The sequence below is a fragment of the Lepisosteus oculatus genome, chromosome 9, assembly GCF_040954835.1.
Source record: "Lepisosteus oculatus isolate fLepOcu1 chromosome 9, fLepOcu1.hap2, whole genome shotgun sequence".
Taxonomy (NCBI): domain Eukaryota; kingdom Metazoa; phylum Chordata; class Actinopteri; order Semionotiformes; family Lepisosteidae; genus Lepisosteus; species Lepisosteus oculatus.
This window is the reverse complement of record NC_090704.1, coordinates 31,577,190-31,603,320: the sequence shown is the minus strand read 5'-3', so window position 1 is coordinate 31,603,320 and position 26,131 is coordinate 31,577,190. Positions and strand designations below refer to the sequence as shown.

Genomic DNA, 26,131 nt, shown 5'->3' with positions numbered 1-26,131 from the left:
TTAACCTCAGGGTTGTAGAGACTGGGTGTTAAAAACAAAAATTAATGTTAAATTCCCAAGGATGATTTTTTTCATCTTGGTACTTGTGAATTCCATCCTGAAAGGGCCCCTCACCTCTTTTGCTCTAAGGTACACTTTATTTTTTACTAGATAAACTGAAACTCAGTGTACACCAAAACCTTCACTGCTCCACAGTCATGGCATTATCATGGCAAAACCAGAACTGGAATTTTAATTAGTTTCCAAATGGGGGGGGTTGGTCTGAGGAGAATCTGTTCTAGTGCCTTTGCTTCAGATCTGCCTATGCTGTCACACATCATGTGAAACACTACAATAGACTCAGCACGACTCTTCACCATAACAAAATATTCCCCATGATGCATTTCTTTAAAAATAAATCCAAAAAACAGTATGTCATTAACAATTATTAAGTGATTTTCTATTATATGTTCCACAAAAGTGTTTTTTTTTACTGTGTTCTTAAACAATGTGACTATGTTTTTAAATATCTTACTTTTTTGGACTTTTACAGTTTTAATGGTAACAACAGTGTACACAGGTCAATCAAGGCAGACTTTCCCACAAATAAAGATTAAAAACACTTTTGTTGCTAATAACTTCAAAGAGTCATATTTTCCCATGGTAAATAGGTTCGTGCTGAAACGGATTGTCTGTACATTGCCGTGACAGTGCAGCTTGATTCAAGAACTTTCAAATATGAACAATATACCGCTTTGGCAGATGGGCATTAGGATATATTTTTAATGAACAAGTTAGACCCTTAACGTGTTCCAGTTTCCTCCTACATTTCAAGCACATGCCAGCTAGGTTATGCATGCATGTACAGTTGTGAGAAACTGGAATTACCTGGATTTCTGCATGAATGGCTCCTAAAATGTAATCTGATCTTCATCAAGTCATAATTATAGATAAAGACAGTCTTATTTAACAAACAACAGACACAACATTTTACACTGTCATATCTTTATCGAACAAATGGTTTAAACAATCAAGGTCATTGATGGAAAAAGTATGTGACCCTCTAGGGTAATGACATCTTGAAAAGAGGGTAATTGGCGTCAGGTATTCCAATTAATGAGTCACGTGTTCCAATCAATTCAGGTCTGGGTTTGACCTGCCCTGCTGTATAAAAAAAAATCAGACAATTATGGTTACCTGCTTTTCAAAACGGAAGTCTGTTGAAGTGCAATATTGCCTGATCAAAAGAGATTTCAGAGGACCTCAGAAAAACAGCTGTTGAAGCTCATAAGACTGGAAAGGGTTACAAAAGGATTTCTAAAGACTTGGGCCTCCATCAGTCCACAGTCAGGCAGATAGCTTGCAAATGGAAGAAATTCAGCACTGTTGTCATTATCCCTAGTAGTGGGCATCCTACAAAGTTCAGTGCAAGGGCACACCGTACAATCCTCAAACAGGTGACAAAGAACCCTAGGGTGAAAGCTAAGAATCTGCAGGCATCTCTTGCACTTGATAACATCTGTGGTCATGAGTCTACCATAAGAAAAACACTGAACAAGAGTGTTGCTCATGGAAGGTTACCACAGAGGAAACCACTGCACTCCAAAAAAAAAAACATTGCTGTCCATCTCAAGTTTGCAAAAGACCACCTGGATGTTCCACAGCACTACTGGAACAATGTTCTGTGGACAGATGAGACAAAAGTTTAACTTTTTGGCAAATGTATACAGCGTTGTTTGGAGAAAACAAAACACCGCATACCAACACCAAAACCTTATCCCAGCTGTGAAGCATGGTGGAGGGAGTATAATGGTGTGGGGCTGCTTTACAATTCCGGGACAGGTTCCAGGCTGCTGCAACTCTTCTCTTGAATAAGTCAGCTTCTGACTCAGGATTTCTAAATGGAAAAATGAGTGAAAATTCAAAATGTACGAAAAAGCAACTCATTTAACGTAAAATTAACACTATACTGAAAAAATATTGTAACGCAACGGGGGCTCAGGCGGGCGCCCTTGCTGCATTAGGTCGGCCCCTGCACCGTCCGGGGCTCGAACCCGGGACTCCCGCGTCTCTCTGCAGCGACCTAGCCCCGTGAGCCAAAGAGAGATCTCTCTACAGCCCAGTAGCTGTGGTCCTGCTATCACAGGGAAGGGCGGTGACGTCACCCGCTCTGGTACGCCGGCTCTTACACACAGTGCTTGTCGGCCGTAAGCGTTACAATATGATTATAATTAGTTTTACATAAAACTTACTCCTTACTGCTGCACTACTCATATGTTTATAGTCCAAAGGAGAAATGTGGGGGAAGTGGGAATGTCACTGGATTTGGTCAGTGGGGCTAAAACGAGGAAAGCAATAACAGAAACAAAAGGATTTTAGACCTCTTCTCTATGTGGGCCAGACTGACTCATATCTCTGTTCTGTTTTTCTGGTTATTTTATTTCTCATTTAAGTCTAATTGTAAGTTACTGGATTCTATTATTAAACTGTAGATTTGAATCAGAATACTTATAGCATTTCCACATTAATCATTTTCCAGGATGACACAGAAAAGAATTATGCAACCTGTTTTACTGCTGCAAACCCACAAACATGGCCCTGGAGACAGCGGATATGCTCCTATCACCTGCAGTGCTGTGCTCCTGGGATTTTCACAGCCAGGTACTGGCCAACCCCAAGCAGCTACAGTAATTACCACTTATCCCATCCAGTCCTGAAATGTTCAGCCAAATATGGGCCACACTTCGGAACCGCTTAATGGCCTTGAACCAGCAGTACCCCAAGTTGCAGGGCTCATCCTGTGCTCTGAAGCAGAACTGCATAGATTGCTATTATTTCCTAAATCAGTGAAGCATTCCAGCAAATACTGTGAAACTTTCAGACATTAAACATAGGTAAGACAGAATTTATACCCCTTCCATTCAAAGAGTTCAACACATAAATCATTTCCCAGCATGATTCTTTTGCGTTCTGTACTTAGTGTTTTGGAGTAAAGGATAATGACTGTACTACAAAACACAAAGGACAGAATGCAAAAGAATTACAGAAATCATGAAGTCTGCTAAAAATAACTTTCTGCTCCCTGTACAAAAATAACATTAATTTAAGGCAGACAAAACTTAATCATTGTGTTACCTTGCTGGCCTAGATAGCATTGCTGTCTCACCCCACTGATGCCCTGGTTTTAATCCTGGACCTGGGGTGTTATCTATGTGGAGTTTGTGTGTTCAATTCATGTTCACAAAGGCTTGCTCAGGGTGATCCAGTTTCCTCCCACAGTCTAAAAACATGCTGGTAGGTTAACTGGGAAAGCTGGCCCCGGTGCAGGTGTGCCTGTGTGTATGTGCCCCATGATGGATTGGTGTCCCATCCAGGTTGTACCCTGCCCAGCACCCATTCTTTGCCAGGATAGGCTCCAGCTGACTTGGACCCTGAACTCGAAAAAGCAATTAGAAAACAGATGGATGAAAAACTTATGGAGCATGACTTAGAGAAGTTTAGAAGTGTAAAGCAGTAGCTAATACAGGATAATTTATTCCAGTACAGCTGTATCTCTAGGAAAGATCTCTACTGTTAAATCAAAAGCTGAATCATGCTAAATGTACAGGGGAGGTCACAATGTACATTCTCACAGTTCAGTTAATAGTTTTTATGGTGATTAAAATATCAGCATAGATCCAGAACAATTGTGTATTTTTTTTATGAATAGAACAGCACAAGCATCTTCACTAGCTCAACCACTTAAAGACCACTTACATGGATTTGTTATTGCCCCATTTGAAGATAATTTAACAAATGATACTTTATTAAGGTATCGAATGTGGTCAGCTGCATATAACTATAGCTTTATTCTTGTTTATTTAGGAATGCTTCCTGTCCAAAAATGTTGGAAAAGATTCCATCCTTTATTTTGATTTTCAAAGACATACAGTAGTAGATCCATATCCAATGCACATATCTGTATCTTTTTATTCTTTGGTAATGGTAAAAAATCCAGTTTAGTAAACTTTTTTCTTCATGATCATTTACTGTGTGATATTATGTTAATAAAATATAAAAAACCTACAAATATTACATGCAGTTTAAGTAGAACAGATTCATCCTATAGCGTAACGCAGTTCAAATAAAACGTAAGAATTGTTTAGTGGGTGAAAGATTTAACAATTTTAATTTTAACCTGCCTTAATGACTAAACAGCCTAATGATGGAGTGGAGGCGGAGATGACAAACTGAGCTCAAGAACCCCGGTATTTTTTAGTATAGTACTGTTAAAGCAATGGTGGATGAATGGTGAATGCATTTTCACTTTGTCCAGGAAATTACCACAGGAATAAGCATTCACAATGTTAAATAACTATCACATCGTATTCTGGAACTTCAGAGTCAACTTATCTGACTGTTTATTATGATTTTAGTTGATTTATTGTCTAACGGTTTATCAGTGAATCATGACTAACTGACATCTGGGCAGAAAGCTGCTGCTAAAGAGCGAACTTCACAGCAGCTGGATACATTTCAGAAAATTATAAATTTGCCATTTGGAAAACAAGCCCTACAATTAACCAACCATTTAGCAAAACTGGACATTACTTGGCTCATCTTTAAGAGGTGAGAAAATAACGACTTTCTGCAAACATTAATATGTAAAAAGTAGGGGTTCAAAGGCGGAATCTGAGAATATATTTGACAGATGTGAGCAACTGAAAGGTTTTGAAAACACAATCTGACCATTACCATGAAGCTTTAACAGCAAAATAATGAAACCACAAAAATGTGTACAATGTGTGGAAAAATGAAAACTTTGGTGCCTCATATGTACCGTATAGAGATTCTGTAACACTGGACTTTGAGGGCTCAGTAAATAACTTTATTAGCAGGAGTACAATGCAAAGGAACAAGTTTTCCTTAATATTCTTAAGGTAGCTTTCATTTATATAAAGAAATAATTTGGATTTTTTCTTTTAAGTTGCGAAAGGTCAGATAAATATTTTGTTTATGTGAATACATTTTAAGATAAGTACCCCCAATGATTTTGAAACTCGATGCGAAATGATAAACACTTCCATGTTTAGCTGGATGTGCCTCAGAGCCAGAAAAAGGACAAAATCAGTAATCAGGACAGTATCAGTCAAAAGCTTACATATTGACACATATACAAACTATAATAAGAAAGATAACTGTAACATCCTAAAAGCAAATTTAAAATATTTGATTACGTAGCACTAGATGAGCAAAACATTCAAAATGTGGCAAAGCATTTTTTTCCCATCTGTCTGCTGTAAACTGCCCTAGAATACCATTAAATGTACTTTTTTACTATATATATATACACACATTGTAAAAATAAATGTTTTTTTGTTTTATGCAAGATTTAAATAATTAAAAGGTCATTTCTGATAAAAGCCCTTCTCTTCTTTTAAGAGAATAGCTGTAACCATAACGCAGAGTCATTTGAGTAACTGGTGAAACAAACGATTACCCAGCTCTTTTATAGGACTGAGCATTCTATAGCAGTTTTAGGAACTGCTGATTTAAAGAGCGGACACTTGGAGCTCCTTGTTGACACGTCCAAGATTGAGGGTTTAGAGCTCTTTTAAAATGGGGAAATGCAATATTAAAAAGGGTTTAAAAAGAAAAACTTAAAGGAAAACAAAATAGGGTTAATGGAAAGGGGGGAGCTGCACTTTTTCATTTTCATTAGAGCCTTGCAGTTCCATCTACTCAGTATATATACTACAGTATATATATTGTATATATACTACAGTATCCACTCTGACGGCAGGCGGAGCAACGCGCCGGTTGGAGTATTCTTGGTCGCATTTAATGGCAACGTCAGCTCAAAGATTTGGTTCAAACCACCAAATGGAGACGGGCGTGCCGACAAGCAGACCCTGCTGATGCAGGATTAACACCAGGATGAGAGAGAGAGAGATATACTACAGTATATATACAATAACTTGGGTTTTAAAAAGATGTTGCCCAATTATGATGCTCCGGGGGATAATCTTATTTCTAGGACAGCATTTATATATTTTACAGAAATGTCACTAAAAAACTATTTCCTGCATCTAATCAGTTTCTGTGTGCGTGGCACCACCACTACAGTGTTTCATTCCTATGCAACTGGTCCAGAATGTGGATAAAGACCAAGGCACACAGGTCCCCTCACAATACAGCTTAAACATTGTCCATACTCCATGAATTGAGATTTAAAACCTGACCATAAAATGTGCATTAAAAATGGACTGGATGAGAATAATAATGAAAGAAAATGTCTTCGTATTCACAGGGCCACACATAACACACATCACATTTTCAAACTTTCCCTTAAACCACACTTAATTGCTTTTGAATAAGCGTTTTAGAAAAGCGTTAACTGCTGAAACCCACTCGTTTCACTTTTGAACCGCTACACCTGTGAGCATTGCATCCATCCGAAAGTGAGCAACAGGCCTTCATGGTTGATAAGGAAATGGCGTGACTGACACATTAATGGTGACACGTACAACATAAAAGCATAGGAAGACAAGATAAATGTAATTATAGATGCACATACAGTCTACTTTCTGGGTAATGCACAATTTTGGGAAAAACAGGCAAAAGCCCTTTAATGTGATACTAAAGCAATTTCTGGCATTACAAGCAATAAATAACGAGACATTCCCAATTCAAAGGAGAAGTAGTAAAGAAGTATTAAGAAGTCTGAACTCTGATCCATTTACCCCGAGCAACAGAACAGTGTTGGAAAGAATATTTGCATATACTGATTTCAAAAGAACTCAGGCACTTGAATTGAACTGAGAGGCAGCAAAACATGTCCAAGTGGACATGCAACAGCTAAAAGCTTTAATGAGGTGCAAAGTGAAAGGCCACAGCAATAATTGAGAGCAAAGGAAAAGAACTGCTCCAATTGGTTTCAAAAAGGCTCTGAAGTCAATTTTGATCCATATGCTAAAAATCTGTAATGTTCTATCACAAGAAAACCCTTCACCAGTACATAAGAGATAAAGAGACAGATCCTGGCTTTCAGAATGAGTACACTAGTGTGTAAAATGGTCATAGCAAAAGGGTGAAATGAATTACATACAACTCGCATAAGTAATTGATCAGGGGAGCCACCAGCAGGATTTTTGCTTTTATAGAGCCTACATAGGTAGAACTGCCTATGACATCTCCCACTCACAAAAAGCATATGCTGGTGGAGAATGCAATTTTAATTCCAAAAAGGTTGGAAAGATGCCTTTGAAAAGTAGTGTCCTATAGGTGCATCTATCTGGAAAAAACATACTTTATTAGCCAATGTGTATGTAATGTCAAATTGTTTTGAAACATTTGTAATTTAGAACAGGGATTCAAAGCACCAGATTATATAAACCAAAATAAAATAATTCCTTCCAGGCACCTTCAATTGATATTCACCAAGAAAGCTAGGATAATAAAGAAAGTAAGAAGCGATTAAACAAATTCAAAGAGCTTTATTGGAAAGGCCAATGAGATAGAGTGTTGCCAAAGCCAATAAAATTAACGTTTACAGTAGAAAAAAAAAACATTGAATGTCTATATCACATAAAACGTTGTGAGACAGGCTTACTCACAGCTCCTCAGGATATGACAGGAGATCACATTCTGGACTGCAGCGTTGCTGAGTTTCATCCCTCCTCCCCCAGTAGGACTGGAAGCTGTTCGGACTCTGGCAGGTATAGGAATTCTGGGATTAGATGTGTTATTTTAGGGACGAATATTTGTCTTATCCCAGAGTATTTCTCAATGCAGCAGGAAGGGCATCTTCCTGCTGGCATTGGGAGCACAGCCTGTACTCTCTGGGCAGCCAGGTCTCCATGTTGCACCCAAAAGGACGGAAACAAACCCAAACCAAATCTGACAGTTCCTCCCTCTAATGAGTTATCCACAGTATAACTAAGAGCAAATCACATTCTTCATATACTCTTTTATTGTAAACACAAACGACAAAGTCAAGGTTATAGTTTTATAGGTTACATAAAGATCTTAAATTCACATGTACTCAATATTGTACCTGGTTGTATGTCCCAGATTGTTAATTTGGTTAAACTAAAAATTGTAAGTAACTCCTGGTTTAAAGTGTGTGATCTTTTTGATACTGAATCTCTTCTTCAAAGTTGCGGACAAAAAGAGTATCCAAATCAGATGTCTAAGTACCACATAAAGAGAAGTTAATCATATCAATTACCACTGGTTAACTATGACTGTTCAACAGACCTCTTAAAAAGCCAAAACATAAACCAACAACAAAATACTACAAAGTACAGGGAAAATGGCTAAAAAGTGCAAAATGTTTTAAAAACAAAGGGATTGTAAATCTCGGCACATTGTGATCTGGTCCTGCAGTATCAGACCTATTTTCAAATCTTCAGCTCTTTGACCTTTATACAGTACAAGGTTTAATTTATGGGTTGTTTTTGGTAAGAACTGAGTTTGTCTTCCTGTCCTTAACCATCTCCTTCCACCTCCATTAAAGACAGAAATTAGAATAAGTGCTCGTCTTGTACCCAACATCCTTTTAAATGTCAATCTCTAAATCATCCTCTTACTGGTAAGTGTACTCATATCTCAAATAGGAAAAAAAATACACACACCCAAGTTCAACAAGGTGTTGTCCAACGGAAGGTGATTAGAAAAAGATAAAAAATACAAGAGGCATACTCTCAACTGCATTATGATTGATTAAACTGTCAACAATAAAGCACAAATAGGGGCATCTTAAATCCAGAATATTTGAGATTTCCAATACTGTCAGTTGTAAAAACTATCCTGTTGCTTCACATTTCCTCGAAATTTCAATTAGTTCTGTTAGATACTAAAGTATTGAGAAGGTTTAATTATTTACAGCAGGAAAGGATGATAAAGATTTTAATTGAACAATATTACTTAGTATCTCTAAATACATGGGCTCTATATGGGATAAATGTGAAATGTATTTAATTCATTGCCCATTATATTTGCAGTAATAGTTGGGCATAAAAAGACATCTAAGACATCTAAAATTTCAAACCTCTTAATGAATGGAACTTCTGGTGGGCAACTTTGTAATTAGATGTAATTGATTTCAATCACTATCACCTGTTCTACAGCTGCTTTACTAATGATGATGGTCAACGTTCGCACTGAGGTGGTGTAGGAGCTAAAGACTGAACTATGTGATACACACCTAAGATTTGCTGGAGAAAGAAGGAAAGGGTACTGTGAGACCCAGACAGATGACAGAAAAAAATATTTGGAGGAGCCAAAATATTGGCCATAAAGGTCAGCTCATAAAAGTTGGAATATTACAAGAGATGAGCCTGTTTTTATAGCAGGCTTGTCAGTACTACCTTTTTCCCCACCCTGAGAATTAAAAACAGCCCTAATTTGTTGCTTAGAAATACAGGACTGAAGCTGTTCTTCAGATTGTACTGGAAATTAAAAGTGTAGAAGACACCTCTTCTCTGACATGTTTGACAGTTGGGATGGAATTTTCCGAGACAGTGGGTGTTTGTGCACCTTTCCAGCCAGATTCAGACCCTAGAAAGATGATGTGTTTAGAGCCCTAAGAGAAGTTAAAGAGTGCCTGCAGTGTTCCGTCTGCTCTTTTACAACATTAAAAAATATTTTAATTTAATCAGGACTGCTATGTTAGACATGAGGCAAAGCATCTTTGAATTCCTTGAAATTTTGATATTTGTAACAGGTAAATATTTGGAAATTCTTAAATACATGCTGCAGAAAATTAATTTCAAACACGAGTAAAATCCATTTACATTTGTAATTTTAAACACCTAACAAGCAAGGCTATTCATGTTTATCATCCTCCTCTCAACCAATGTAAGAAAGAAATACCTTTTATCAGTAAGTTATACCTGTTTTAAGTAAACATTAAGATTCATCAGATAAGTCAGCTGAGAACAAAATCCATAATTAAGGATTGGATGCAAAGAAGACAAGCAGTGGAAGATCAAGGTAACCTAACCCTGTGAGGTTCAATACCACGCCCTCACGGAGAGATGCTCCTGTCCTGTCAACCACAGGGTTTCTCCACCTCTCTCTGTGGAAACTATCCAGTCTTGTTATGCATCAGGAGTCTGAACTGATGTTACCTTCTAATAGTGCAAGAGTGCACAAGCGGAAAGTTCCTGCATAAGGCACATATGAAATGCAAACAGGACTTGTGCTTACCACATTGAGAGAACTGTGTCTCTTCACCCTCGCCCTGCCTTTGCGTGAGTGGAAGGGTAAACCAGAAAACTGGAAAACAGAGGTGTTTCACCGAGACTGCGCTGCAGTATTCTAATCAGGTGTTTTCAAGTGGAACATTTTAAGGGTTAAATACGAAACTATGCTGAACAGAAGAGCCAGTTTAGCAACAGAGTGATCATTTGTAGCGAAATAATCATGTAAAATGTGAAGATGGAACATCTTGGCTTTACACAAGGTGAAGGAAACCTTTCCAATATGAACGTAAATATCATTTACATGGTTACATTTTGAATTTTTCTATGGTAGTTAAGATGCTAATGTAGGATTTCTGATTTTACTCTTTTACTGCTTTATTGTTCATCTGTAATGTATGCGGTTCTTCCCCAAGCCCACAATTTTTTTTTACTATCTAATGAAATAAAATCGAATAATGAGTGACCTTATCAAGAATAGATAGTTTCACAACTGCAGTGGGTGGGTAGCCTGATGGTCCAGATTTGTCATAAGAGGCCCAGAGAGCAGCTTACTTTCAGGCCTGTGTAGAATCTAAAACTGAGCCACATTTCCATTTTTACCATGTTAAAAAAATTCCAATTAAAAAAAATGCACAGCTTTGAATAAGGCCTCAGCAATGTAATAGCTTCAATGAAGTATCACAAACCACCTGATTAAAGTTTGTAAAACATTTCTCCAGTCCTCTATGTGCTTCTGTTCCAAAATGGGGGAAAATAATCTGTGCTTCAGACACCAAGAACCAAATCGTTTTTTTCCCTTCTTGTATCGTATTACATGACACGTTTCTTTCAAGAAAAATAAAAACTCCCAATTTTACAAACCCAAAATAAAGTGGTACTTTTATATTGACATTCAGTAGTTTTTGTTTTTTAGTTGGTGCCTTCAATCCTTTTTTTTGGGGGGGGGACAAAACTTTGATTTGTTGGTTGTATAAAATAAACTTGAGATGAGATGAAAGGCTTATTTTATATCAAAATGCTCAAACACCTGCAGCACAGTTCTCTCAGTTAAGAATAAAATGTTCCTAATTGATCAACCCTTTAAGTATAAAGTCATCTTAGAGAATATTGAACTGGCGTCAGGCTCATCTAAATCACTGCTAATACCTTGCATAAGGCATGGAATAAGGAAGCAACACTTCGGGTAAATTAATCAAATTAATAAAACCATCTTATTTCCAGAAATAGGGATGTAAAACACTACAGTACTCTGACACCAGTCTACAGTGGGGACGTTTGAGCAGGAAGAGCTTCTATTACACACAGATAACAGCATACTGCACTGTACATGCACACTCACAAATTTGCACATATAGTTTAAAATAGTTCTATAAAGATGACTGCAGGCCTGTGTTGGGTCTCATTATGGCACTAGTTTCCTGTATTTTTAAATACTGTAAAAAACACAATTTTACTTCCAACATGGAAGAAACCTGATGTGTATTTGTATGGTATGGCATGTCTTCTACCAGAAAATTTACAATTTATAGAGGATTGAGAGCACAATATGTATTACACACATATGAGAAGATGCAAACTGGAGTCACAAAAAGTGATTTCTTTTGCTTTTTTAGGATTCTTCTAATTAAGCAATTAAAGCAGTCAAAGCACTGACACTCCAGAGAGGGCAAAATGCATTTCAGGTGGCGGCAGAGACATGTCTCGTTCCCATTATGATTTAAGTTTCCTCTGGAGGTTCCAGGCATTGATAAAGAATTTTAGCACTGGGGTATCAAGCTAAACTATATTTATAGGTTCACTTTAAATATTTAAAAGCCAAGTTATCAGAAAAATAAAAAAACCTATCAAATTGTTATATTTACCCAGATGGGAAATAAAAAGCATTGCTGGCACACTAAGCCAGTTAATATATATTAAATGTTTCGCCTGCTATTTGTGAGGCTAAACAAATGATCTTATGCTAATTTTAATACTGTACAATAATCACACTGCTCTTATTATATTGAAACATCCTTGTCTCTCTCACACCTGAAGAAGGCTCCATGGCCGAAACATTGTGTTTTCTCTCTTCTTTTTTTCAGCATGGAATAAACCTATTACTTGTTCCTTTGCAGCCTACGCATGCTGACGCAGCTACCCACCTGAACTACTAAGAAACAAAGATTCCACAACATCACGATCTTTCTACACTACTACAGCTGACATACCATCTGGGACATGGCAGTGCCTGATTCAACTGGGGAGGAGTATAAGCAGACAGTCAAGGGTTTTGCCTGACAAACATCCTTATTAGATCTTTAAAAGGTGAGGTTTAACCAATGTGCTTTACAACTGCTGAATTGTGAAGATGATGATGGGCAGCACTGTTCAACATCTCGAACACACACACGTGAAGCAGCTCCAATACACACCTTACAAGCTACTTTCATGTAGCCACAATGCTGTGCCCCCGAAATGGAGAGATCTTTCATAATCTGCGACTTTGGCAAATGTCCAAAAGACCAATAATACAAACTACAGATACAGAGGAACACCAAGGGAACTGCCTGGTTTTCTGCACAATGGTTGTCTACTCCCTCAGGTACCTAAATAAGCACAATAAAAATGCATACATGATATTATAACTCAGATGGGTTATTAGATGTATGTACTGTACAGACAAAGGCCAAAACATTATGGCTAGACTGTCCCTATATATTTATGTGAACCTATTCCGAGTCTGAAAAGTTCTGTGACCGAGTGCAGCTTTATTAACCTTTTGACAAATATCAAGGCTAAAAAAATAAAAGACAAAAGAAGTTTCACTCTCACCGATATACACACATATATATATACACTGTAGACTCCCACTTTTATGGCTGACTTCTTAGTGAAGACAAAGAAAATGAAATATTTACTCAATAAAAGCTTGTCTGAGTAAGAAAGTAATCTAGAAATCAGTCAATTGTTTTTTAGTCAGGCTGGAGTCCCTTCTATTGGACTCTAGATTTTTGCTAGATTTTGCCATTCCTGGTTGATACAAGCAGAGACTGCCTGTCTGTCAGTCAAGGGGTACAGATCTAACTCCTGTCTAGTGTTCATTGCTGCACAGAGGATTATACTACTCTCTGGCCTTCCAGGAAGAACATATTAATGACTTGTATGCATATAGGGACAGAAAGTTTCAGGACCTGACATATATTGCTTATCGTCATCATCATCAAATGTCCCCCCTTGTTTGTATCTGTTCTTATGTCCTGGACTTTAAACCTCACCTTCTTTTAGCTTAAATAATGGCTTATGTGTGCACATGTACTGTAGATATAACAGAACCCCTAGCTTTGTTTCTGAGCAGTTGTATGTTAAATCTCTCTGCCTCTCTACTGTACCATCCACATGATCTCTACCATGCGGTGGTTTTGAAGTCAAACTCAAGACTTATTTTCTTTTCAGACTTTATACCATTGAATGTCCTGCAGCTCTCCAGATATGAGCTGAATAACTTTAAGTTCAAAATAAAAAATAACCAAAGACTATATGATTTAGTGGTACCCCAGTTACATTTAATTCTTAGCTAATGCACTGTTAAATGAGAGTCAAGGGTTGTCTGTAACACTTTTTAGTATTTATGAATATTTACATAGCATTCACAATGTTTCAGTTAATGCTGTATTAATTATCTGTTAATTATTGACTTGTTGTTTCCTTTCACAAAATAATATTTTGTAAACAGTTCTTTTTATTCTTGGTGCAGACTTTAATACAGTTGCCTGTACCTGTGCACCCTAGGTGCCTATTGTATAGGTATTGTATTGCCCTTCTTGCCTGTTTGGTGTCTAGTACCGTAGCTTAATGATCCAAGACACCCACCGAGCCAATTTCTAAAGAATTTCACACCAACAGCTTTGGCAACTTTGACTTAATTGAATAAGAAGTCCAATAAGCTGTGTTCCGTGTCTTAATTAGATGCTAACTGAAATGTGCATCTAAAACACGGGTGTCCCATCCTAATCCTGGAAACAATTGTTTCTGCAGGCTTTTAAGGTCCAGTTCATTAAGAGCCAAACTGGAATGAAACCCTCAGACACACCAGCCCTCCAGCACAAGGAACACACACCTCTGTGGTCAAATCTGGCACTCGGGGAGCTTGTAGCTTTGTTGATCTTGAAGATGTACTGTAGAACATTATTTGATCTCATTTTGTAACTGCAGAAATCGTATCATATACCAAAAGGCATTAAATGTGCCAATGAACATTAAATCCAACAGCTGTTACTGTGTTTTAATTCCTCTAACCACACTTTGTTATGTCCTGTATATTAACAGTGTGAAGTTGCAGGCGGTTGAGACCGAAAATAAAAAGAGTGAAGGCTGGTGAGAAAAAGAAAAAAATGAAAAGGACAGGGAGACTGAATGAAAAAGGAAAAAAATCTTAATGACAATGATTCTTCTGCGTCGTAGTATCAGGGAATGATGATATGTAGAGAAAAGGAATATATTTTAGTCGATTAATAGCAGTGCGATCGCTAGAGTTAGACTCTAATGACGGAGCAGAGATTCAGGGTTCTGAACAGACTGAAATAAATTAATTATTTACTCAATTGGGAACTAGATCGGGAGCCTGACTGAAAAACCGAAGGGTTAATTGTACGGCTTCCTGTCCTACAGTAGCTAGAATGTCGGGTTGAGAGCTCTTAGGAATTTTGCTGTTGCTGTTGAATTTTGGCGCAGGCATTACAAACAGCATCTTTGTCAATTTTGGAACAAGAATAAAAATATAATTATGACACAGATACAAATACATAAAGTAGACAGATTGACCAATTGAACCCTGTAAGACTATGAAAAGCACAGTTTACTACAAGAGCAGATACTATACTGTACATAAAGGAACGAGGAAAGGCCTGACGGTCACTAAGGGGGCGACTGGAACCCCAGCACCAGCTTGTTTTCTGCACCTGACTTTGATAAATGTTGGATTCTACATTGGTGTAGACTGTGGGTTTCCCTTCATCTGTTTTCTGTCTTGTGACCACTGTGGATCCTTGCTGCCTGCTTCTAATCATGGCTGACTTCTCACTTCGAAAGCCATCTTCATGGGTAACCTTACTAAGTTTGACTCCACCCTTGCTCTTTGCGAGGTGTTGCATGAAAAAAAGTTCCTCGCCATATAAAAAGGCATTCGACACAATTCAAATATTTTGCCGTGTTGGGGGTGGGATTCTGCACAGAGTAACTATCAAAAACAATTTTGAACTCTAAATTTTTCAGATATATTTTTTCAATTAATGTAAAAGCTTCAAGAGAAAGGTCACAAGCCCCCTAGACTATTACTCAAACTGAGTATCCACTTATTAACCACCCCATTCATTTGTAGACACAAATATGCTCAATACTTTACAGAGACACACAAAACTGAACCACACTTTCACTGGAAAGCATCTGTCCACAGTCTCACTCCCACTGTAGAAGAGCCTATGCCCTGTATTCAGAAGATACTGTTTCAATTAAAATCTCAGTCATCCATCAAAAAGGCCAGAAAATGCACCATCTTTAACACTGTTTTCATTTAATTTACTATTTAACCCAATTAACTCAAGGGTGGTTAATTAGGGGTCCTGCTCTGTCAAAGTCCAGGAAACTCCAGCTTGTACTTTCCCATCCTCAGCTAAAAAAGACATAAAGGGCAGATTTTTAAATGATATCAAAAACTAAATGACAACACAAGGCAAAGAGATCAAAAGACACAGATGTGTTAGAAAAAAATACAAAAGGAGAATGTCACATGAGAATTAAATATACCCCTTTTTATAAAGCCAAATACTAAAGACAACCAAAAATGAAATGCAGATTAGCGCAGTGCATGTTTAAAGCATCCTTTACACACTCTTATAGCATAAGAAGCTTCAGCTGTCTTTTTTGATAACCATATGGCTATTTCCAACCCCTTTCTGGACTGTTTCCTCATGTGCTTCACCGAGTGCTCCTGACTCAGTCTCAAACACCCCGCAGTCGCTCCGTGCACTCAGACTGTCTACAAAAAATGCCGATGGCTGCAAAACACAAAGGAACCAGCGAGAGCTGCCAACATGTCTTGCCCCAGATCTAAGACCAAAACCTCTCTCCTCACCCACCTGGTGCACAACACTGCCTGAAAGCAGCAGCTTGTTGAAATACTTGTTGACCTATTCAAGAAACAACCAGTTCAACCTCTAATACTTTCCAATACCAGATTCATGGAACACACTCTTCATCATCCCATTAGTGCACCATTAGTCCGTCAAATCAATTTAAATGCTAAATGTAATCAACATGATATATATATATAGATGAAAGCATTAATGCTTTTCATATGAGGCAATATTGCTCAAGAACTGGCCGCACTTAATAAACATTAATTCAGGACACTGTGTCTTAATAAATTATTAATCAAATTAACTTGGAAATCTCAAAATAAGATTTCCAGCTGTATACCTGTTATACAAATAAGTGCATGTGGTAAAATTATAGTATTTGCTACAATTTCCATATATATAAATACAGTATATGTAAAAGGTGGGAATAATGTTCCATAAGGCTGTTTCTCGTTCTGAGCTGGTTAAATATCTCATGATCTGCGTGGCGAGTTCTGCGTCAAAAGACCGTTTTTTTTCACTACCACCGAAACTGCAGATACCGTGTCCACCACATTTCAGAAGCAAAGTCCTCTCTCTTACCTTCAGCCCCAGCCAGGTCTCGGCTGCCTAACTCTGCAAAGTGTTGACCCTTTCCCTGGGCTAGCAGGCTCAGCCGATGACACAATGAGCACCTATATGGCCTCACGTAGCACAAAAACATAGCAACCAGGCAGTCTTATACACACACGGGTCAGGATGTTGCACTGTGAACAGAGAGGAAATGCATTTGTAACAGTGGTCAGATGGCTGTGCATTTACAAAAGGATGCCTTTATATTTTATAGATTTCAACAATACCTGTAAAGTAGAAGACAGAGGCAAAAGACAGCGGGGAATCTCTGGTACTGGCACATGTGCATAGAAGAACATAGTCCTCCTGAGATCAGGTCTGTTCTATAAGAAAATGTATGGAAATTCAGAAAATAACACACATTCCACAAATTATCACTATCTGCAAAGATCAATTAGAACATCAGCGGACAGGATAAAAGTGTGAGGAGTGACCTTTCTACAATTCATTTCTTTGTCAGAAATGTGATTCATTGAAATCAGAAATATTTTCAATCTGTATTTTCAAACTGGAGCAGTGGTTGTAGGAGCTGTTTTTTCCACACAGACAAATTATCCAAACATGCTGGAATAACCTGAAAAAAAAAACAGTTTAACCTATTTTCTGCTGGAAAACGACGAAAAATTTCAATTACATTGGTTTAAGTTTTGTACTGTATATGGAATATCTGCGAGGTGTGTGGTTATTCAGATGACCTTAGGTGAAAGAAAAAAAAAAACCTCCTGAAATATCTAGGGCAATTTGAAGTGCTCTTACATATGAAAATGGAGAGATAGCACCTCTGAGCAGCAGATTGTGGAGATTAAAAAGACTGCTTTTCCTGTCTACTCCCCCTCCCGCAGGCAGCACTCACAAAAACACAGCGGTCAGGTGACTTCCAGCAAGGGCAAGAAGTGTGGTCACATGGCTTGGGCCTGCAGGTGACTCCAGCCAGTTGCTGAGCAGCCTCCTCTGACCCACTGCACTGAGAGGTCTATCACTCTGCATGGGCCTCAGACCTAACCGTAAGTGCTCAGGCAGTGTTCACAGACAGCGCTGGCACGGAAATAAAAACCCCATTGCCATACACCAGGGGTCAGGTACATAACACAGTCAATAAACACACCTATTGCAGTTGCTCAGCGGTGCAAGGCAGGAGCAGCACACGCAGCAGAAGAGCTTTCCGATTCCTTCATGGCAAAGGTACTACCCTTCCTAACAGAAGTCACAGATAGCTGCTGGTGCTCCCATCTCAAATATAATCCCTCTGAGCGCTGTTTGGCGTCTCCACCTGTTGTTTTGGTTGTTAAAAGCAGAGCATTTCCTGTTTATTACGCTGCTTTGTGTTCAACACACACAAGGGACATGTGACTTCCAGCACTATTGCTAGGACATGTCACGTGGCTGTCAAAATAAAAGCACGTGTATGTGTTTATGAATATTTTTGTTGCTGATAATAATAAACCATTGTCTCACATGTGGTCACAAATTCCTCACCAACAGCCGGTGTTACTTGCACTCAGTTGAAGAGCCTTTGAAAAAACAACACGCTGCAAGGATTCATGGAGTGCTTCCTAATCCAAAACTTTGAGGAGAATTAAAAATCACATTATTTCTGGTTTGGCTAAACCCCAGATACCACGCGGCTCTTAGCAGAGAGTTGGCTGAATAGCAAAATGGGTTGAACTGGCGGAGAGATACGGGTATGTTATATGATTTCAGAATGAGGCTTATCAGAAATGTTTTCCCAACACATGTATACTGGCCTTTTTAAAAAATGAAAAGATTGTAGTGTAACAAACAATTTTAACTCTAATAAAATTATATCTGACTCACACTACCATCATAAAAAGACATTAGTTTAAAACTTCAGTGGCTCTTTAGGACAAACTGACATTCTGGTGTAACAGCATAGTGCATACTTCCCTAATTAGCCTGTACAGATTGGTACTGCCTGTAAAGGATGTGGGCACTGCGTATGGCATAGCTGAAGCCTAGGCATAGGGGATGCTTTAATCATTGAGGTGGCAACCACAAACCCACCATGCATCACCATCTTAAAATCCCTGTTGTTAAAACTCTTCATGACTAAACTTTCTCACCCTACATGCACATTTGAAAACTGAAGCATGACTTAAGCTTCACACCCAATTTTCTTTGGAAATGTTTTTATTATTTTGACACTGACTCCTAACGGAAGGGAAATTCTGCACCAGTATCACCCAAGGCTATCTGGATAAACCCTGCCTGAAATGAACCACAAATGGCATGTGCACACTTTTCAGCTAATCCACAGGTTCCTGGACTGTTCACTAGGGCCTCGATTTCCAAATCATTTTAAACAGAGACAGTGACCACAGCTCCTAAAATCACAATAAAGAAAACTCAAATATAGGAGTGAGAATGGCATGCATTAAGAAAAAAAGATGGAGAGTATTGATTTCTCTTCCTTGGAGTGACGCATTAAGATTTTCTGGGCTCCTCCTGGAGTAACTCAATATGAAATTGGAAGCTAAATTTTTAAAACATCCAAATGCACAAGCCAAGTCCGCACATACAAAGATAGGCCTTAGGAGCAAATTGACAAAGAGCTGAGTATCCAGTCACAAGGTAGGTAAATATTTAAATTTTGATTTGGTGGAGAAACCAATTCCAAATGCTGCCTTTGAAAAAGAAAATTTAAACTCTTCCCTCTCTTGTATGCAAGTAATAAAACAAAAACTGAAACTGAGAGAATGACAGATTTTCCCCATCACCAATTTTTGCAAAAAACATAACCAAAACCACTGAGAGTGGTGGCCTTCTGCCTCCTAATCCATGGGTTAAGATGGAGCCAGCAATGAAGGTCTTTCATGCATGTCTTGACAACAGTGGTGTGGCAGATAGCACTGATTTGAGACCTGTACTCGACTGCCACTTTCTGTGAGGAGCTGGGATGTTCATCTCTGCATTTGCATGAGTTTTCTCTAGGTGCTCTGTTTTGCTCTCCATCTCTCAGATGCATGCAAGCCCACCAAGGCTGTCCCAGACTCAGTAGCACAACGCACACTAGTGTCCTGGCTGGTATGTAGTAGTGCCTTGTACTCTGTGCTTCTGTGAGAGTCAACGGAAGGCTTTATAATAATAGATGTAACAATAAAAATGAAACAGAGTGAACACCAGGGTCTGATTGTCAATGTTTTGATTCAAAGCAACAGTACATTTTAAAGTGGTCCAAAAACATTGTAGACACGTCAGAACCACGTCTCTGCAGCAACACAATGAATTGAAACAGTCACCATGGGTCCTGTAAAGTGAGATCATGCTTAGCAACCTTCCTAACCATTCTGAAGATGTGTGAAAATGTTTTAATCACACACATTGCTTCTGTATTGGCAGAGTCATTGAACAGTATCCCATTCATTCTAAAAAAGTCTTGAGCTTAATTTGGTAGGAACGAATAGCAAAATTAAATGTCTTATCAGCCCAGAATACAGAAAGAAATCCTAAGTGGAATGTTGGCAATGAAAAAATTGTGCCGCACTACTTAGTAATAAGTTTAATATACTGATCATACTGAAGATAAAACAGATCCATGCACAAACAGGAAACTAAACTTGCCAACAATACAAATTAAAAGCAACAGTGAGGTATAATTAGAATATGGATGATCTAGATAAGATCCACACTGAAAGGCTGAAATACAGTATTTCATGTGTATATTTCCCTTTTGTTATGCCAACTTTCAATTTAAATAAATTCAAAGATTATATCAGTCATTCATTATCTCTTTATTTTCTCAATGGTTTGAAAACTATAAAACCAACATTTTGAACATGAGTCAGGAAATATTTTGACCACAAATGACCATCTGCTATCTTCAAGAAAACTGAGGTCAAAATATTTGCTTCATCAATCTAACCTGTGGAAACCTTGCAGATGAAAGTGAACAGATAAAGCAGGCCCTGGTTTAAGCTGAAGAAAGACAGACATAAAAAAACCTTCTCAGAAGACAACAGACCTGGTGTTTGTCACCTGAGAGCTGAGACTAAAACTTAAACTAATAATGATAATTCCTCACACTTACAGTATATAGCGCTTTTCTGGACACTCCACCCAAAGCGCTTTACAGGTAATGGGACCTCCCCTTCAATACCACCAATGTGCAGCCCTACCACACACCAGTTATCAGTGGGGAGAGAACAGAATGATGAAGCCTAAAGTCAATAGGAAACCAAGCATGTGAATAAAACAAGAGCAATTACATTTGATGTAAGTAAAGGTCATTTTAGATGGTATGGTGTTGTACATTTTCCCTCTCCATAAATGGCACAGATAGAACAATGGGGGAAATGACTGAAAGTAGTAATTCACTAGGCTCACCATGTAAACAAGTCAAAGCTATAATTCAAAAGGCCAAACACTCTTGGGTACATAAAAAGTACAGAATACAAATCAATTGATTTATAGTGACACTATGCAATACGTGTTAAGACCTCATCTGAATTACTGCACACAGTGCTGGTCAGCATGTTACAAAAGAAGACAACTCATTCCAGCTAGGAGGACATGTTGAAGGACCGTAAGCTTCTCGGCCTCAGCAAAAAAGCTGTGGGTTCTCAAATTACAGCAAACTATCAGCGAGCACAAGACAGATGCATAAATGGAAATGCATACATATTAGAAACTTTGTGGCTTTTTTAATGTAACAAAAATGTTCACAAAAACAGCATATAGTTAGAACTTTTAACCACAATACAACAAGTGGAAAAGCCCAGATCCTAATCCCCACCCCCACTCAGGACGGTACTGTGTCCTGTCCTGAGAGGCACACATCAAAAGTCAGCCGACATGAAAGACCAGTTAAAAAGAAAACAGACAGTGGAAAGAAAAGGTCAAAAACTAAGACTGCAGCAGAAAATGTATCATTTCTATTGCAGGCTCATATGGGAGTGAAAAGTTCATCTCTAGACTTGCTCAACCAGAAAACGTTAGAAACAAAATATCCAAGAAGGAATGATCCATCGACGCCAGGAAAAAATGCAAGCCTGTAGAACCTGCAAGCCAGACTTTTTTGGGGGAAATAATTTCAGTGCAGAATCATCTATCAATAGGTGCAGAAAACTTCTGTATCTAAGCTCATCTGTTATAAAGTAGAATTACTTTTCCTCCAAAACAAGTGAAGCTCTTGACACCCCCAATCCTGAAGGGTTCCCTCAAATGGCCTGAGTGTATAGAGTTCATTGGGGAGAATCAGGCAGTTGCATTAAAAAAATATTACAGTATATTGGGGTTAAGTACTTCCTATGGATATGTTTGTTAACTTTGTGATCTGGGTTTTTGGAGGGTTTCAAACGTGTTCCCATCAATGGAAAGGTCTCTTGACCAAACAGATATAATGAGAACCCATTTATGAGGTTCTTAAGATGGAATAGAGGATAGAAACTAAACTCAATTGAATAAATACTTCTACACAGAGCAAAAACATACAGTGAACAGGAAGTGAGTGATCCATAAGCTCACATCATGGCTCCTATCTGTACATTAAAGAAAAAGGAAGAGCTTGTAGGGTCACAAATTCTGAAACTAGATATCCTTTTTCACACTAGAGATTATAAACACACAATCACACAGCAGAAAAAAGTACACTTTAAACATGACATAATGCAAAGCTTAATGACGGGATCAGAGCCTATTCCCAGTTTAAACCTAATCTGTTCTTGAAGAAAAGCCAGGTGATCTTGAGCTCAAACTAAAATCCTACAGTTGATAACTGAACACTCACGGTTAAAACAGAGCTGTACAATATTATCAGTATTTTCTTCCAGGAAAAAATTCTTAAGGCCTCTCTATTAATTACCCCTGTCCTCTGTAGTACTATATCAATGCTATTTATTATCTGCTTTACTATACTGGTAAATGGAACAGTAGCTCAAATGATACAGATGTAAAACCAACCCAGTACTGTAAATGGTAAAAAAAACAACTTGCTAGTTTTAAAATTACCACAAAACGCAGAATTGTCAGGTGGTCACCTTGCCATAGTTGGGTCATTATGTGTATAATGGCACAGAACCAGGAAGTGAATAAATTAATATACAATCTATTTTAAACTTGACCTTTAATTATAATTCATACTTTTTTCTAACACAATAGATGGATAAACAGATAGGCAAGCGGAAGTGTTGACAGGATTTTTTTCTGAACTGTAACTAGGACGCTAAGGAGAATCATAACACTCTGACATTTTACGGCTTTAGATGCAACCAGGATGAGGTAAAAACAGGCGAGAAAAAAAAACTCCAAAAAGAAAAAGTCATCAAAAAATTCCCTCGTCTATTTTTGATCACAGCCTCTAATCATATCAAGACTATCTGTGCCCAAAAGATGTCTTAACAGGCTGAATGTCACAGAGAGGGAGGAAGAGAGGGAGGACAGTGCAACACTGACACACCTGCTAAAGGCTGTATGTTTTAACCACTCAGAGCACCCTCTACTGGACATGAAGCCCCACTTACACAGTACACCACCCTTAGGCAAACAAACACAAGATCACACATTATGACTTTTTTTTAAAGAGCTACAACATTTTCTTGTTACCTTTATTAGAATAACTGCATTCCAAGTGAGTAGGGTTTGTAAGTATACACCACTGTTTCCTAGCTCTGATCCTAGGTGAGCAGTCAGCTAATTTTCATTCTAGTTGAGCTCTACATCTACACTGCTAATTACAATAATAATTATAATTGCTTACACTTATATAGCGCTTTTCTGGACACTCCACTCAAAGCGCTTTACAGGTAATGGGGGCGCCACTCCACCACCACCAATCTGCAGCATCCACCTGCCAGAACGCTCACCACACGACACTTTTCGAGAAATGCCCTAGGATTTTTAATGACCACAGAGAGTCAGGACCTCGGTTTTACGTCTCTTCCAAAGGACAGCGACTTTTTTATTTTACAGTATAGTGTTCTCGTCACTACACTGGGACATTAAGACCCACATAGACCGCAGGGGGAGTGCCCCACTAACACCTCTTCCAATTATGGACTTAATTGATCTTCTAACTTGTTTAGACTATCTTGTTTCAGTGCTCAGTCCTGGATGTCAAAAATAGCCAACCTTAAGGGTATAGTTTCCAACAGCCTCAACCTGTTGGCCCTTATTTCTGACTAAACAGCTCTAACTAATTGATGAGCTGTAGTAAAGACACAGGTGGGAGGGATGCTGCAGCAGACACACCCAGAGTGAGTGTCAATTCCTTCTCCAGAGGTCCACTCAGTTACATATCAGGCAGCACAACTGAATGAGGGTAGTTGTCATACTCAGAGATTGGTGCAGGGTTTAAATAAATGCCAAATCCCAAGCAACCCTTTAAAACCTGAAAAGAAATACAAACACACAAATAAAAAACTATTGGAAGGAGAACCAAGAGAGACCACGTTCCTACAGGACCAGGGTTAGAAACTGCTAATCTACACATCTCCCCACGTCACTTCTTACAAAAGAACAAAGGCTGCTCACAAGAGGAAGGCTTTGGCTTCACTCTCCTGCTTTCAGATCCAGCCCCACTGAATTGTTCCCTGAAGGAACCAAGCACAGCATCATCACTGCATCAGGGTGAGGTGATGTCTCTCCCGACTCCCATCTCTCGTTTTAAGTCAGGAGTTCTCCGAAACACAGTTTCAACTTGAGTCCCCAGCCTGCCGCATCATCTTCATTGATCTTAGAGATGTATCACAGATTGACTTACAGTATCAAATCCCCCCAAATGACAATCTCTTTAACACGTGAATAGATTCACCTCCCTTCATTTGGGTGTGACATGTCTCAATAACGCAAACGCAGGCAGCATGTCCAGTAACATCCTGCGTAACAGACGACATGGCACGTACTGGACACAACAGTCTGTGTTTGCACTGTAGTTACTGCTAACTTCGTCGTACAAGCAGCCTGGTGCTGAAAAATACAGCCCAGTGTTTTGTTTTTGTTCAGTATTCTTAAGAAAGCTAAAAATAATGCAAATTCAGAAGAAAAATAGTTTTTTATGACTCATTCTCTTTTAAGAGGGTTACACTATTACTTTCAGATAACTATACCGGCAACTACAAGACTTTGTTGCAGCACCTTGTTGGGTGAATTTATTTTAACTCAAAGTTAAGGTACAGTACCTGTTAAGAGGCGACATACTAAACTAACGGATTAGCATTCCGAAACAGAGCGTTTCCGCTCAATAATAACGAAACCATTTACGAAAATGTGGCCAGTACTCCATTCAGACCCTTCACAATCTTTGGGTGTATGTGTCTGTGAGCCAGTAGGGTTGATAGAAAAGCGAAAGAAGAGGAACCCATTCTAAAAAAAATCGGTTTACCGTATTTATAAAATAAAAACAGAAGACACTCCATCGACGGAGAGGTGATGATATTTGTACAAGAACCATTTCGAATCCAAAAATCTCTGTGGAAAAAAAGAATGAGGGAAAAGTTCTGGACATTGTAAGATTATCTGAAAACTTCTCCTCGGCAGATTTAAGGAGCTAAATGGCGGACATATCCAGGAAAATCCAGACGTGTGGTAAGCCTATGAAAAGTTACCTTAGAAAATGGTCTGCATTCTATGTTCTCCTGGGCGTCAGCTCCGCTTAATAAACCGTTTAACATAAAAAAAAACATAATTAAACAGAGACGTATAAGGTTTTAAAAACAATTTACCAACGGAACCGTCCCGCGTAGTCGGCGTGTGTTGTCACGTACCATGCAGTTAAGCCAGGCCTCAGGTTCGGGTTCGGGTTCGGGTTCGGGCTCGGCTTTGGCCCACTTCATTCCCAATTCAGTACACGACCTCCTGCTTTTCACTGAACATTACGACCTCTGCGAGTTTTGCATCGCCTGCCTCCCAAATACCGATTACAGGTGACTCTGATTACTCCTGTAATTCACATTTCACGTCTGACGTTGCTGAACTAGAGGTCCTGACAGTATCCTTTAACGGGAGATAACGGGAGATGTATTGTAACGCAACGGGGTGCAGGTGGGAGCCCTTGCCGCATTAGGTCGGTACCGCACCGTCGGGGGGGTCGAACCCGGGCCTCCCGCGTCACTCAACAGGGACCCAGCCTGGTGAGCTAAAGAGAGATCTCTCTACAGCCCAGTGGCTGTGGTCCGCCTCTTACACTGTGCCTGTCGGCCGTATGCGTTACAGTATGCAAGACTCGCGATGATACAAACCCGTTACACCAAAGCACTGAGTAACGTTTGCTAAAGTGGGAATTAGTGA

The 26,131-nt window shown here is 38.8% G+C and overlaps 1 long non-coding RNA gene across 2 annotated transcripts; it reads right to left on the bottom strand.

The window, feature by feature from the left end:
* LOC107078442 (uncharacterized) lies at positions 1–24,622 on the bottom strand. Of its 2 annotated transcripts, none has more exons than XR_001479376.2 (5): positions 24,377–24,622; positions 17,119–17,214; positions 16,862–17,025; positions 7,575–7,669; positions 1–1,876 (listed from the first exon to the last, which is right to left on the bottom strand). It is a non-coding gene; the product is annotated as an uncharacterized lncRNA (long non-coding RNA). The 2 variants fall into 2 exon arrangements; XR_001479377.2 differs by lacking the exon at positions 24,377–24,622 and adding an exon at positions 17,997–18,153.
* Between the last annotated feature and the right edge of the window lie 1,509 nt (positions 24,623–26,131).